A 12,979-nucleotide genomic window follows, 5' to 3' on the forward strand; every position below is an offset into this window, starting at 1 on the left:
AGCAATCGAAGCTTATTCGTCCTTTTTCTATTGAGATGGAACCAAAACACCTATGCTTGATTTGGGCTTATAACAAACAGGTCATCTGCGATATTTGGTTGAATGTGCATTCTAACCCCAAAAACACCAATTTGAAATAAGCCCAATCAGAGCTTTATCATCTTCTTTTTATGTAAATGGAACCCAAAACACCTTTTTCCTTTCGTTTGGGGTGATTCTGGCGCATACCCAAATAACACCATGCGAATTGAAAAAAGCCCAATCAAAGCTTATTCGTCTTCTTTCTACGCATATGGAAGCGAAAAAATGGTGTTGTGTTATTTTGGTCTCATTACACACACTTTGCGATTTCTGTGTCAATGTGCATTAACAGCAAAGAACACGACATGAAGTAAGCGCAATCCAAGATTCTTCTTTCTATGTAGTTGGAAACCAAAACAACCTGTTTGGCTTTGTTTAGGCTTATTACACTTCGCTTTGCTATTTCTGGGTGAATGAACACCGAAAGAGCAAACGAAGCTTATTCGTCCTTTTTCTATTGAGATGTTACCATATGTTTACGTATGCTTGATTTTGTCAGTATCTCAGCTCACAGTCAGAGGTAAACTGGCCTTCACGGGCAAACTGAGTGAGATACTTGTTTACCTTCCGTCTGCTACTCCCGGCAGGCTAGGTCGTAAACCGGTGATTCTCCTCGTTAGATGTGAGGAGAACACACCCTCTGCTTCTCTCTCCTTGCTTCCCCCCCCCGGGAGGGGAAATGAGACAGACAGGAGTCCTATTTACATATCTTTTATTCCTGTCATTCAGCAGTACAAAGAAACGTGACTGCACCCTTCAGACTCCATCAGAAGAGTCATAACTCCTCCCCTGTGCTTCCAGCACAGGTCAGATGACACTCTGAGCTAACATCCGGTGCTCAGTACAGAGAATAGACTCCCCCTTTTCCCCAACAGTACAGTTTGAAACAACAACATCCTGTTTTGCATTCCAGCCACCTGCAGCTGGCTTTTGCCTTGGTGCTTTTTCCCAACATCCTCCCCCAAAAGCATCAATAGGCAAAACATGATCCAGATTAGAAAACAAACAGTTGTTATACATATAACAGTCCCCTGTTGTTTCAGTTCCACCCTTGGAACTCCCCACCACTGGTTTCACCAGTGTACCTCTTGTCAGGAAAAAGCACCAACGCAAAAGCCAGCTCCAGATGGCTGGAATGCAAAACAGGATGTTATGTTTTGCAGATGTACTGTTGGGGAAAAGGTGGAGCCTATTCTCTGTACTGAGCACCGGATGTTAGCTCAGAGTGTCATGTGACCTGTGCTGGAAGTACAGGGGAGGAGTGTGTGTCTCTTCTGATGGGGTCTGAAGGGAACAGTCGCATTTCTATGTATTGCTGAGTGACAGGAATAAAACATGTAAAAGGGCTCCTGTCTGTCTCATTTCCCCTCCCTGGGGAGAATGCAGGGAGGGAGGGAGAAGCAGAGAAGCAGAGGGTGTGTTCTTCACGTCTGATTGATGAGAAGAATCGCCGGGTTTGTTTACCTAGCCTGTCGGGGTCGCAGACGGAAGGTAAACACAGTATCTCGCTCAATTGCCACGGGGGAGGCCAGGTACCTCTGACTGTGAGCGAAGATACTAACATATGGTAGCAGAGGATGGTTGTGATTCATCGGACATCTGCATGAGAGGCTGGTGGATTGTCCTCCTCTGCTCCAAGGCAGAAGGCAAGCGTCTGAGAGAAGCCAGAGGCTCAACAGACGGCTGGTGGAAAGAAGAGGTGTTTTCCACAGCAACAAAACTCAAGGTGTGCTGCATATCGGGCTAAAAGTGTGAACGCAGGTTGATTAATTCCCTGGTTCACGGGGGAGCTGCGTTGGAAAAATACAGCTCCGGGAGAAAGGCCTGCAGCTTGGAAGCTGAAGCCTGCATTCCACAAATTCCTGTGGTTAAGATAAGAAGTCCTGAATGCACTCTTGAGTGGAAAGTTACTGGCTACGCAGCTGCACTGTGAGGCTGGGAAAGCGAAACTAAGCCATGGAGTGTTTTGGCTACAAGCTTTACGTGCTCTTGGAAAGGGACTTTCCGTAGCAGCCAGCGTTTTGCTGCCAGGTGCTAAAAGCATAAACAACCTGCAGTTTCCCTGCTTGAGAAAGAAAAAAACAACTGTTGGATTTTACAGCTTGCTTGACAGTGTGAGCTAAAGACTTGGCTTCAAGATGGATGCCAAGAAGGGAGCGCTGCCTTGCCCACCTCCCTTAACCAATGACAATTATTCATCTTGGTCTGTAAAGATGAAGGCCCTGCTGCAGAATCAGAGGCTTTTTGATGTAATTGAAAACCCCATCCCTGCAGCACCAACCAGAGGTTGGGAATCACAGAACATGAGGGCCAGGACTGCTATAATTCTGTGTGTCTCAGATCAGCAGCTTGTGCATATCCAGCATTTAGAAAATGTGAAAGAGGTTTGGGACACGCTGCGTACAACGCATCAGAGAGATGCTGGTTCTTCAGCGTTGCTGTATTTTGAGAAGTTGACCAATCTGAGACTTGCGCCTGATGGAGATGTTCAAGCGCACCTGACAGAAATGAAGTTTCTGCGTCAACAGATGGTGGAACGCAATTTCCGTCTACAGGAGGAAGTGTTTTGCTTCATGATGATAAACAGCCTTAATCGCACCTACAAGATTGTTGCCAGTCAGCTTGGTTCCCTACCGGCTCAAGACCTAACCGCGGAAAGAGTGTGTGCCGTGGTCCTGAATGAACACGACAGACTTGCAGCACTGGAAGTGAAGGACAGGGGGAGGGAAGAACAGAGTTCTAATTCCCCCACTGTTGAATCTACTGGAGAGCATGGTGTAGCATTGAGTGCTGTCCGATGCTACAATTGTGGACAGACTGGGCATCTACAGCGAAACTGTAGGCAGCCGCGCCAGTCAAAAGGAGCGAAGAACAGCTCTACGAAGCCTGAGGCGTCAGGCAAAAGCCGTACCAAGTGTCAGGTGAAACCTGCAAAGGCTATGATGGCGAAAGGAACCACGCCAGTTGTTGGGAACACCTTTATAATCGACACTGGATGTACAAAACATTTATGCCCACACAGACAACTGTTTTCGACGTTGAAGAAGCAAAGCTTCACTGTGAAACAGGCCAACGGTCAAGAGTTGGAAGCGACCGGAATTGGAACTGTGTATCTTGAGAGTCTGAACTTGACTATAAGCGATGTTTACCTGGTTCCAGAACTGAAATTTAATCTGCTGAGCATGTCGCAGATTGCAAAGAAAGGACTGAAACTGTCCTATGATGCTAAAAGCTGCAAGATCTACAAAGATGGAGAACTGTTTCTTACTGCCAAAGAGAAAGATGGACTGTATTTGTTGTCTTTTGATCAAAGTGATTACATGAAATGTAATTCTTCTGATTCTAACGAAATCTCTCTTGCAGGTGTGACCAGTGTGAGCACCAGGAAGGTGACCAAGAAGGTCGACAGAGCATTTCAGCGGGTGTATGCTGATGTGATTGGTCCTCTAGAACCATCTAGGGGCAATGCAAAATATTACCTTTTGTGTGTGGATTGTTTCACTAATTATTCTTGGGTTTATATGATGGAGAAACCGCAGGAAACTTTAGAAAAGTTTCAGGAGTTTTGTGACAAGGTTAAGAATATGCATGATGCTAACATTGATTGTCTTTTCACAGATGAGCAGCAAATTTTTCTGTTACAGAAGTTTCAGAAGTTCCTGGATGGAAAAGGGATAGACCACAAAATTGCTGTTTCAGCCGAAGCATGGAACAGAGGGGTCTGTGTTAGAGTGAACAAAGAATTGCAAAAGGGGATGCATGCGCAATTGCTTAGTTCACATTTGCCACATGAATATTGGGCCGAATCTCTAGCGTCCTATCTTCATGTGTGGTTGAGAAAAGTCTCAACAGAGTTGGGATGTTCTCCTTTTGAGAAGCTGTTCAATAGAAAACCTTCTGTTGCCTATTTTAAGGTTTTTGGGTCTCATGTGAGAACAGAAGCTCCAGGTGGAGTAAAGAGTGCCAGAGGCATTTTTGTGGGATATGAAAAGGGTCTCTACAGAGTAATTTTGTCTGAATCTGGTCAGGTGATTCTCACAAAGTTTCTAGAAAGTGCTCCTGAACAAGAGCGGGTTGTACAACACACATTTCCCACAGGAAACGATTCAGATGATGATGATTTTTCTGATGTCACAGATTACAGTGGTACTGATGATGACACTGATAGCTCAGAGAGTTCAGTTGTAACAGTCATTGAGAGAAAATCTCACACAATGGATAGACCTTCACAGGTGAAGGAAGAACCACTGAATGCTACTGGTTCTCAACAAAGTCCAGAGGTTGAACCAGTAAGCACAGAGGATCAGAACCTCGTACGCAGGTCTGAGAGAGTTACAAAGGGTGTACCACCAAAGAGGTACTCAAAAGAGTTTGCTAACTTAGCTGTTGTATGTGTTGCTATTGTTAACAACTCAAAGCAGGTTAAAGCAGTGTCTAAGTCAGAGACAAAGACACAACAGAGAGTAGCTAACCAAGGTAATGCAGAAGCACTCATTCCTTGGAAGCCAGACAACCAGAGAGGTACACTGGTGAAACCAGTGGTGGGGAGTTCCAAGGGTGGAACTGAAACAACAGGGGACTGTTACATGTATAACAACTGTTTGTTCTCTTCTCTGGATCATGTTTTGCCTATTGATGCTTTTGGGGGAGGATGTCAGGAAAAAGCACCAAGGCAAAAGCCAGCTCCAGATGGCTGGAATGCAAAACAGGATGTTATGTTTTGCAGATGTACTGTTGGGGAAAAGGTGGAGCCTATTCTCTGTACTGAGCACCGGATGTTAGCTCAGAGTTTCATGTGACCTGTGCTGGAAGTACAGGGGAGGAGTGTGTGTCTCTTCTGATGGGGTCTGAAGGGAACAGTCGCATTTCTATGTATTGCTGAGTGACAGGAATAAAACATGTAAAAGGGCTCCTGTCTGTCTCATTTCCCCTCCCTGGGGAGAATGCAGGGAGGGAGAGAGAAGCAGAGAAGCAGAGAAGCAGAGGGTGTGTTCTTCACATCTGATTGATGAGAAGAATCGCGGGGTTTGTTTACCTAGCCTGTCGGGGTCGCAGACGGAAGGTAAACACAGTATCTCGCTCAATTGCCACGGGGGAGGCCAGGTACCTCTGACTGTGAGCGAAGATACTAACACCTCTCCAAACAGTGGTTCCTCCTTCACCTGTGAAGGTCTATCCATTGTGTGAGATTTTCTCTCAATGACTGTTACAACTGAACTCTCTGAGCTATCACTGTCATCATCAGTACCACTGTAATCTGTGTAATCAGAAAAATCATCATCTGAATTGTCACCTGTGGGAAATGTCTGTACAACTACCCGCTCTTGTACTGGAGCACTCTCAAGAAACTTTGTGAGAATCACCTGACCAGATTCAGACAAAATTACTCTGTAGAGACCCTTTTCATATCCCACAAAAATGCCTCTGGCACTCTTTACTCCACCTGGAGCTTCTGCATATTTTTAACCTTGTCACAAAACTCCTGAAACCTTTCTAAGGTCTCTTGCGGTTTTTCCATCACAAAAACCCAAGAATAATTAGTAAAACAATCCACACACACAAGGTAATATTTTGCACCGCCTCTAGATGGTTCTAGAGGACCAATCACATCAGCATACACCCGCTGAAATGCTCTGTCGACCTTCTTGGTCACCTTCCTGGTGCTCACACTGGTCACACCTGCAAGAGAGATTTCGTTAGAACCAGAAGAATTACATTTCATGTAATCACTTTGATCAAAAGTCAACAAATACAGTCCATCCTTCTCTCTGGCAGTAAGAAACAGTTCTCCATCTTTGTAGATCTTGCAGCTTTTAGCATCATAGGACAGTTTCAGTCCTTTCTTTGCAATCTGCGACACACTCAGCAGATTAAATCTCAGTTCTGGAACCAGGTAAACATTGTTTATAGTCAAGTTCAGACTCTCAAGATACACAGTCCCAATCCCGGTCGCTTTCAGCTCCTGACCGTTGGCCTGTTTCACAGTGAAGCTTTGCTTCTTCAACGTTGAAAACAGTTCTCTGTGCGGGCACATGTGTTTTGTACAGCCAGTGTCGATTATGAACGCGTTCCCAACATCTGGCGTGGTTCCTTTCGCCATCATAGCCTTTGCAGGTTTCACCTGGCACTTGGTACGGCTTTTGCCTGATGCCTCAGGCTTCGTAGAGCTGCTCTTCGCTCCTCTTGACTGGCGCGGCTTCCTACAGTTTCGCTGTAGATGCCCAGTCTGTCCACAATTGTAACATCGGACAGCGCTCAATGCTACAACTCGCTCCTCAGTAGCTTCAGCAGCGGGGAGATTTGAACTCTGTTCTTCCCTCCCCCTGTCCTTCACTTCCAGTGCAGCTGGAACAGTTCCTTCGCTCCCCCATCTAGGGTCAAAGCTCTCCTCAGTTTTCGATGAGCTCTTAGGAACTTGGCCAGCATCATCCTTGCTCACCCCTTCTGGGGTAGTCGTCTTTCCAGACCATGATGAATAACTGCCACTGGTCAGGGGAGATGAATAAGGCAGGGCTCCCCCCTTCTTGGCATCCATCTTGAAGCCAAGCCTCTGTCTCACTTTCCAGCCTTGCTAAAACTCCAATAGCCTCTGCTGGACTTGTTTACTGCCTTTCCAGGCAAGCTGCAAGCTGTTTCTCAGACCTTGCACAGCATCGAAGACATAGTCAAAACAAAACTTTCGCTTCCCAGGCCCTCTCTCAGAGCCATCTGCGCAGCCAGTAAATTTCCACGTCTCTGACGAGCGTCGCTTAGCAACTGTGCATACTTGAAAGCTTATCTCTAACTTTTAGCCCGAAATGCAGCATACCTTGAGATCCGTTGCTTGGAAAACACTTTCCTCTGGGTCCAGCCGTCTGTTCAGCTTCTGGCTGCTCTCAGACGCTATTTTCTCCCTTGGAGCAGAGGAGGACAATCCACCAGCCTCTCATGCAGATGTTCGATGAATCGCAACCACCGAAAGCTGCCATATGTCAGTATCTCAGCTCACAGTCAGAGGTAAACTGGCCTTCACGGGCAAACTGAGCGAGATACTTGTTTACCTTCCATCTGCTACTCCCAGCAGGCTAGGTCGTAAACCGGTGATTCTCCTCGTTAGATGTGAGGAGAACACACCCTCTGCTTCTCTCTCCTTTCTTTCCCCGCCAGGGAGGGGAAATGAGACAGACAGGAGTCCTATTTACATGTCTTTTATTCCTGTCATTCAGCAGTACAAAGAAACGTGACTGCACCCTTCAGACTCCATCAGAAGAGTCATAACTCCTCCCCTGTGCTTCTAGCACAGGTCAGATGACACTCTGAGCTAACATCCGGTGCTCAGTACAGAGAATAGACTCCCCCTTTTTCCCAACAGTACAGTTTGAAACAACAACATCCTGTATTGCATTCCAGCCACCTGCAGCTGGCTTTATCATTGGTGCTTTTTCCCAGCAGATTTGAGCTGGTAACAAACATTTCTGCGATTTTTGGGTGAATGTGCATTCTAACCCGCAAAACACCAATTTGAAATGAACCCAATCAGAGCTTTATCATCTTCTTTTTATGTAGATGGAACCCAAAAAAACTTTTTTGCTTTCGTTTGGGGTGATGCTGGCGCACACCCAAATAACACCATGCGAATTGAAAAAAGCCCAATCAAAGCCTATTCGTCTTCTTTCTACGCATATGGAAGCGAAAAGATGGTGTTGTGTTATTTTGGTCTCATTACACACACTTTGCGATTTCTGTGTCAATGTGCATTAACAGCAAAGAACACGACTTGAAGTAAGCGAAATCCAAGATTCTTCTCTCTATGTAGTTGGAAACCAAAACAACTTGTTTGGCTTTGTTTAGGCTTATTACACCGTGTCAGGGAACTGCCATCAGAGGCACGGGAGAAGGAGAGGGTCTCGGATTCTGCAGGGGAAGGTCCTAGCACTAGAGGGAGACTTAGCCGGGAAGAAGGGGAAGAGAATGAGTGTAACACCAGGGATCCAGGAGAGCAACGGGACAGGGAGGTGCAGGGGCTCCAGGACTCTTCGTTGGAAGTTAGCGAGGAGAGCCCAAGCACCCCGCTGCCCACGCCCACCCTGCGCAGGAAACTCCTGCGCAGTGAGAGGCGGAAACGATTGGGCGTCAAACAAATCTTATGTTGGCAACGCTTTAAGAAACGCCCACAGTCAGATTCTACAAGTGACTAAGAGCAGCCACGCTACCATGGGCTGCGTAGTCCGGAGGGTTTAACCAGGCAATCCGATGCTCAAACGGAGCAGGATTACGCACGAGTAACTCCCAACCATTACAGCATTCTGACTCACCCTGAAAGTTGCTCGTGCGCAACAAGCAGAAGGGGGCATCATGAGTAAGACCGGAGGAGCTGGAGCCAGGGGAGGGGCAGCTGGAGGCCAATCGCTAGAGGAGAGAAACCGCGATTTGGAAGAGCACATAGCCATCCTGACAGCGAGGCTGGAAGAACGACGGTCGCTGGATGCTCAGGGGAAACCCACCCCCATAGTGATGAAGGAGTTACGGGACTTTATCGACAAGAACCTAAAGAGAGGGTTTATAAGAGAGTCAAAAGCAGTGGGGGGCAGTCCAGTATTTTTTGTGGACAAAAAGGACACTGATAAACCGAGGCTGGTCGTGGACTTCAGGGGGGTAAATTTGGTGTCAGAACCTGTGACTTTCCCGATGCCCAGAATCGATGACATTCTGACAAGAGTGAGGAAGGGAAAGAATTTCACCAAGCTAGATCTGAAGGGGGCTTACAACTTAATCCGGATGAGAGAGGGGGATGAATGGAAGACCACCATGTTCACACCCCTGGGGGCCTTTGAATATCTCGTTATGCCTTTCGGATTACAGTCAGGCTCCGCCTGTTTTCAAGCGTTCATGCACCACGTGTTGGGGTCTCTGCTTTACAAGAACTGTGTAGCATTCCTGGACGACGTCTTGATTTATTCGGAAAATGAGGAGCAACATGTGAGAGATGTCAGGGAAGTGCTACAACATTTGCAGAAACACCAGTTGTGGGTCAAGCTAGAGAAATGTCAGTTTCATGCCCGAGAGGTGGAGTTCCTGGGGTACATGCTATCTGACAAAGGCTTAGCGATGGACCCAAGCAAGGTGCAAGCAGTATTGGAGTGGAAGACCCCAAAGACACGAAAGGATGTGCAGAGATTCCTAGGTTTTGGCAATTTCTACCGGACGTTCATCAAGAACTTCGCACACTTGACGGCCCCAATCACGGACTGTCTCAGTAGTAAGAGAAAGTTTGTGTGGATGGAGGAAGCCCAGCAATCCTTTGAAAGATTGAAGAAGGCATTCGCGTCGGAGGAACAATTACTACATGTGGATTTGGAGAAACCTATGAGGTTGGAGACGGACGCGTCAGAAAGAGCCATCGGGGCGGTTCTGTTGCAGCCAGGACTGAGCCAGCAAGAATGGAAACCGTGCGCCTTCTTCTCGAGGAAGCTGAGCAAGTCGGAACAAAACTACACCGTGTACGACCGAGAACTGCTAGCAATTTACGCCGCCTTTCGTCGGTGGCGCCATCTGCTGATAGGGGCGCAGCATAAGATCCAGGTCTGCACAGATCACAAGAACTTGGAATATTGGCGGACAGCACAGGTGCTCAACCAGAGACAGATTCGCTGGGCGCAGGAGTTTTCCAAGTTTTCTTTCGAAATCCAGTATGTGCCCGGCCAGCAAAACGTGAGAGCAAACGCTCTTTCGCGGAAACCAGAGTACTTCGAAGGAGAAGGGCCGCCGGAGACCCGCCACGTCATACCTGAGGACCAATGGGTGTGTGGGGGTACTCTAGTGGGCACGAGAGAACTGGCAGGACTCACTAGGGACGATGAATTCGCCCGGACTAAAATCAGGGAACTCCAAGAGGGGAGGGGAGCACCAGAGGGGTTTGAGGAGAAGGAAGGGGTGTTGTACTACAGGGGGGTGATGTACGTACCGGGGGAAGCTCTAAGAAGAAGGGTACTCAAACAACTACATGACACCCCCACAGCGGGACATTTTGGGCAACACAAAACCATGATGCTGGTGACCCGACAATTTTGGTGGCCACGGGTGAGGGAAGGTGTACGTGAATATGTAAGAGGGTGTGACCGCTGCCAGAGGGCCAAAGGGGAACGCACGATGCCAGCAGGTTTGCTGGAACCCTTACCCACGCCAAACAAACCCTGGGAGGTGGTGTCAATTGATTTCATGACGGATTTGCCCAAATCAAGGGGAAAAACAGCAGTGATGGTGGTAGTAGACTTGCTAACCAAAATGTGCCACTTTATCGCCTGCTCCCATGCGGTGACGGCGGAAGAAACGGCACGGTTGTTTGTAGAACACATTTTTAGGCTGCATGGCGCCCCCTTGAGGGTTTCATCTGACCGCAGAAAACAATTTACTTCCCGGTTCTGGAGGAAGCTCATGAGCCTACTGCAAGTCGAGGTAAGCTTCTCGACAGCGAGACACCCAGAAACCAATGGGCAGGCGGAAAGGGCAAACAGTGTACTCCAGCAATACTTACGCTGCTTCGTTAGCGAAAGGCAGAATGATTGGGTAGAGAAACTAGCGCTAGCAGAATTTGCGTACAATAATGCTGAACATGTGTCCACCAGTATGAGCCCCTTCTTGGCCAATTATGGGTGTCATCCCAGGGCGTTCCCGGGCAATGAGGAACAGAGCTGGAGTGTACCTGCTGCTGAACAGTTTGTGGAAGAAATGGAAGCGTTACATCAACAGCTCAAGATGAACCTAGAAAGGGCTAAAGCCAGTTACAAGAAGCAAGCAGATAAACACCGGAGGGAAGGGGAAACCATTAGGGTGGGGGATCGCGTGTGGTTGTCCACTCAAGGGTTACCCTTTAAGGGAGGGTGCAAGAAGTTGCAGCCCAGAAGACTGGGCCCGTTTGAAGTTATACAACAGATAAACCCAGTGGCGTTCAAGCTCAGGTTGCCCAACAACATGAAAATACATCCCGTGTTCCACAGGTCCTTGCTCTCACCGCACAGAGAGGGGCGGGAATTAGAGGGGCGGGAGGTAGAAGTCTTGCCACAACCACAGGTAGAAGAGAGGGAACACCAGAGCTCGGCCGCAGAGATAGTGGATTCAAGGTGGCGAGGGCGGCAGGTGCAGTACTTGGTGGCGTGGGAAGGAGAGCCCTGGTCGGAAAACACGTGGGTGCCGGCAGAGGCAGTTGGCGACGAGCATATGGTGGAAGTGTTCCACCGACGGTTCCCAGATAAACCCAAGCCCTTAGAGCGATTCTGGGAAGAACAGTTCGGCACGACGGAGGAGGAAGAGAGTTTCGAAGGGTTTTCAGAATCCGAAGAAGAATCGGATTGGGAGAGTCATTCCTTGGGTGGGAACCTTAGCAGGTGGGAAGAGGTGTTCACACCCACAGATGAGGAGGACAGCTCTTTCAGGGATTTCCTTGGCTCGCCGACCAGAGAAGAGGCTGCAACAGAGCCCCCGGGTCGGAGGGGGAGTGAAGGGGGCCCTGTCAGGGAACTGCCATCAGAGGCACGGGAGAAGGAGAGGGTCTCTGATTCTGCAGGGGAAGGTCCAAGCGCTAGAGGGAGACTTAGCCGGGAAGAAGGGGAAGAGAATGAGTGTAACACCAGGGATCCAGGAGAGCAACGGGACAGGGAGGTGCAGGGGCTCCAGGACTCTTCGTTGGAAGTTAGTGAGGAGAGCCCAAGCACCCCGCTGCCCACGCCCACCCTGCGCAGGAGACTCCCGCGCAGTGAGAGGCGGAAACGATTGGGCGTCAAACAACTCTTATGTTGGCAACGCTTTAAGAAACGCCCACAGTCAGATTCTACAAGTGACTAAGAGCAGCCACGCTACCATGGGCTGCGTAGTCCGGAGGGTTTAACCAGGCAACCCGATGCTTAAACAGAGCAGGATTACGCACGAGTAACTCCCAACCATTACACACCGCTTTGCTATTTGTGGGTGAATGAACACCGAAAGAGCAATCAAAGCTTATTCGTCCTTTTTCTATTGACATGTTACCATATGTTTACCTATGGTTGATTTGGGCTGGTAACAAACATTTCTGCGATTTTGGGGTGAATGTGCATTCTAACCCCAAAAACACCAATTTGAGGACCACTGGTGTGAAATTTACGGCATGTAATGCCCTGAAAGAAAATATTATGAAAATGATTACAGGTGGTACATGACCCTAATCAAGCTTGCAAAAATATATCATTTGCCAGACAATAAGTGTTGGAATTGTAAAGAAACTGAAGGAAAATTCTTTCACCTATTGTGGACGTGCCCAAGGGTTAAGGCTTTCTGGGAAATGAAATATAATTGTCAGGGGCTCAGGAGCAGAGGTACAGGGGAGAGAGGAGATGGAGAGCGAAGGGGAGACTTTAGAGATGAGGAGGAGAAAGTAGGCTTCATAATAACTCATCTGCATGGGGAAGCTAAATCGTGGCTGCACAATTTATGGCGCTGTCAGGGGTTCAGGAGCAGAGGCACATGGGAGGCAGGAGAGGGAGGACTATTGGGAAGAGTCCGAGGACAGCGAGGAAGAGGAGGACGGTGGCCCGAGGGATTCCATGAGCCTTTCCAGCGAATCGGGGGATTCCCAGGAGGGGGCGCCTGTAGCCAAGACAAGAGGAGCCCCAGGGGGGACTCATCAGGGGGAAGGAGCAAATAGGGAATCCCGAAGCAGCAGCAGGAGATCGGGACCGGCTTCCCCTCCAGAGCGTAGCGGGGGGGGAGGTTCCAGTGTGTCAGGGGAAGCAGCTCCACCAGCAACAGCAGCTCCACCAGCAACAACACCAGCAACAGCAACAAAAGAAAAGAGGCTCAATTACAGGCGTAACTCCTACAGGAATAACAGGACAAGAAAAAGTGACAGCTGCCTCTATGGAGTCAGTGACACAAGCGTTACTCA

Source organism: Podarcis bocagei, assembly GCF_964188305.1.
Source record: "Podarcis bocagei genome assembly, chromosome: W".
NCBI classification, from domain to species: Eukaryota; Metazoa; Chordata; class Lepidosauria; order Squamata; family Lacertidae; genus Podarcis; species Podarcis bocagei.